The 3,574-nt window shown below is 30.2% G+C and overlaps 1 long non-coding RNA gene across 11 annotated transcripts in view; it reads right to left on the reverse strand.

The window, feature by feature from the left end:
- Nucleotides 1-739: 739 nt before the first annotated feature.
- The window catches only part of LOC101514875 (uncharacterized), a 4,445-nt gene continuing 1,610 nt past the window's right edge, over nucleotides 740-3,574 (reverse strand). Inside the window, exons 1-6 of one of the 11 annotated variants that reach the window (XR_012161558.1) lie at nucleotides 3,361-3,555; nucleotides 2,766-2,869; nucleotides 2,565-2,668; nucleotides 2,342-2,412; nucleotides 1,211-1,964; nucleotides 740-1,124 (exon numbers count right to left, since the gene is read on the reverse strand). This is a non-coding gene — a long non-coding RNA (uncharacterized lncRNA). Of the gene's footprint in view, nucleotides 1,125-1,210; nucleotides 1,965-2,341; nucleotides 2,413-2,564; nucleotides 3,255-3,360; nucleotides 3,556-3,574 lie in introns of those variants that run through there. The other 10 variants (XR_012161560.1, XR_012161557.1, XR_012161555.1 and 7 more) reach the window with 10 other exon arrangements.

The raw sequence follows: 3,574 nt of genomic DNA on the forward strand, positions 1-3,574 counted from the left end.
TCTAAAAATACATTGTGTGTAGATTATTAAAATTGAAACTACTAATACAGATAAGCCACAAGCTTAAGCTTATTATGTTTAGATACAAGTTAACACAATCATGAATTTCAATTTTTAAGTAATTAATGTCCTGTATATATACACTTTCTTTAAAATAGTTTTGTACAAATAAAAAAATTAACAAGAAAATTTCAAATATATATCTTTACTTTACATAAATACACTCAATTAATTACTCTCTCTTCATTGGTGTAACGGGTAAAATATATATATATGTAGTAATTAATGTAACCTTGAATTTTAAAACATTTAAATATAAACAGATTTATCTTGAAAAATGCAAAATTAATGGACAAAATATCTATTAAGAACTGAAATTCTCACTTAAAATCAAGTCAACTCTCTTAAAAACATGAAAATATCAACTATAGATTTTGCTTTCACAGCACAAAACATCATTTCTCTATTAACTTTTTGGGAGTGAAACATTACCGGTGAACTCATCAAGTTATTGAATCTAAAAATTACATAACAAACAAGTATGCTTTACACAATCTATGTGCAACACAATACTACATTTTAATCAACATTAAGACCAACACTTTTAGTAATAAGACAATGAAATAAGATATTCTAACTAAACCTATTAATCACTTTTCACCAAAACTTACAACATCATCTTTCCTAGCTTCACTTGAAGCAAAAAAAATCTCCTAGCTGTGAATATTTAGAAATTGAATCAAAATAACAAAAAGATAAATTTCTACATTATGTTACATTATTTGTAATTTATATAAAAACTACCTTAGTACCACACTTTGGACAATACATTGTACTGATGATGAGTTGACAATGAAATAAGATATTCTAACTAAACCTATTAATCACTTTTCACCAAAACTTACAACATCATCTTTCCTAGCTTCACTTGAAGCAAAAAAAATCTCCTAGCTGTGAATATTTAGAAATTGAATCAAAATAACAAAAAGATAAATCTCTACATTATGTTACATTATTTGTAATTTATATAAAAACTACCTTAGTACCACACTTTGGACAATACATTGTACTGATGATGAGTTGACAGCTAAATCTTCATTACTTCTAAACCATCAATAGGGAGACTGCAATTCAAAGTTAAATCACAATTAATAATCTAAAGTCAGCAGTTTTTGACTCAAATAATCACATACGAGCTAACGAAAATTACCTCTTTGGTTTCTCTTCTCTCAAGGCATAACATAGCACTAAATATGAAGTGTCTTGCCTCTCCTAAATTATATCACCAACAATAAAAATCTTTAATTTTATTATTACTGTTCTAATTTCAAATAAATTAACCAAGTCATAATTATTTAACTTTTAAAACAAGTCATACATATTCAAGTAACTAATAACGAAATCATTAATATTTAGTTTCACTTGCACTATTTTTCATTTCTTCAGCATCAGAGCCTTTAAATGTTTCTCAAATTAGCCTCTACAATTAAGTTCAATATTAAGAGAAACATATATACACATACTTATGTATTCACAAATGATTTGAAATAATGTTGCATTTCTTCAAATTAAAACAAACAAAGACTTACTAAAATTTGAAACCAGAATTTCTGTTACACCTTTAAATTCTTGCTTGCAGAATTTTTTATCATGCAATCAGCAACCAGCCTGTACAAACTATACAACTGGCAACAATGTCCTGTGTTTGTGTTTTCACAGCAGCAACCATCATCTCCCACAACGGCAGCTGCATGCAGATTTTCATGCACTGCCTCCCAACATCCTACCCCTTACCAAATCGGACTCCAAACACATTTGTTGCGGCGACTTTATCCCTCAACATAATCTTGTCATAAAATATGTTCTACGAGTATAACAGCGCATGAAGCTGGCTGCCCCTTCTCCATGCAGCTTTTCCGTACAGGGCGCATGGAGCTGGAGCATGCATAGCTTATGTCACTCGTCTGTGTAGGGAGGGATTAAATTCAGTCAAATTTGCAAACAGATTAAATTAATTATGAGAATTTTAGAGTTTAAATAAAAAAAAATAAAAAATGATATTATGAATATTTATATCCATCTTGCTATTCATTTCAATTGTTATTGCTAATTAGTATCACCATGTTAACCAACTTGATACAAAAACTAAAAGTAATCGCTATTTATAGGGAGGGATACAAGACTCATGAGAGATAATAACCAAGTACTATAGAAACTAATCCTAAAATTAATCTAAAATATACTAAAATTACAAATTGATTCTACGAGATATTATAAAATATTTTATAATATTCCAACAATATCCTTTCACGTGCTACTCTAAGTTACATTTGTTGAGTACCTGAAGAACTCAGCAAAGGGTGACTGATGATGTGCGGCAGTGGAAGCATTACATTTTCCTACACTTTCCTCCTACACATTAATTATAGACAACATAGTTAAACTTTAAGTCTCACATTAAATGCGTTCTCATTAACTTAAATATTAATTTGTATCCTCATGGCTTTAGATTGCAAATAAAGAGGCAAGAGAAGATCAATAAAATTAACAATTTCATTGCATACCTCAGGGACTTCTTGACCACACAAACCAGCACCACTATCTTGATTATATGGAGCTTCAAGGTCTTTTTTCCCAATATGGAGCTTTAAAAATCATGTTATAACTCCTAAATCACATTTAAAAAATTAAGTAACTGCATTTACAAAAACAAGGTTTTTAGCAGATAACAAAAATATAATTCACAATGCAAACAGACAAGTCACCATAAAGCTTAATAGTGACAATGACTGGAGGCTGAGTGAACAGACAATGCATCAGATAGAAAAACCTTCTTATTCTTCTCAGATTATGCTTCTTGAGCAACAAGCTGCAATTCAAAGGCAAGAAATGTAAATCACTAAGTAATCTGTTAGACTATTGTTTCTATCATAATCCTGTTGCAGCAATATTACAAGGCAAGTAATGTTAAGCATGTATGCTAGACGCACATAATTCCCATAAGCATTCGCTAGAACCATAAATATTTTGGAATCCTTTAGTTCAATCTTAAAGAGATGTGTGGGTGTAGTCTTTAACTCTTAACTAATTTCACATTGTCATAAACCCTATAATCGAAAAAGGGCATTCTCCTTGACATATCTAATTTGCTAAGAACAAATGGATGTAGCAAATTGAGTTCAAATTTTATAGTATTACCTATTCACAATCCCATTCATAACAATCCTATGTAACAAGAAAGCATCCTACCTAGTTTTGTTTTTTCAATAGACCTCTAGAAATCATTTCACGTAGAAGCTTTTCTGCCTTATCTCTTTCATCTTGGTCAAAGAGGGCATAAATAATTGTTTCATAACTTACAACATCAGGAATACAACCATTGTCTTCCATTCTTGATAACAAAGCAAGTGCTTCGTCAAACAAGCAATCCTTACAAAACCCATTTATCATAATATTATATGTCCAGACAGTTAGTTGGTAGCCTTTAGTTAAAAGATCATGAAACACTACTTGTGCATTCTTAAGCCTTCCACCTTTGCATAGTCCATCAATCAATATATTGTATGTGGACATA

This window comes from Cicer arietinum, chromosome 8 (assembly GCF_000331145.2).
Source record: "Cicer arietinum cultivar CDC Frontier isolate Library 1 chromosome 8, Cicar.CDCFrontier_v2.0, whole genome shotgun sequence".
Lineage (NCBI taxonomy): Eukaryota > Viridiplantae > Streptophyta > Magnoliopsida > Fabales > Fabaceae > Cicer > Cicer arietinum.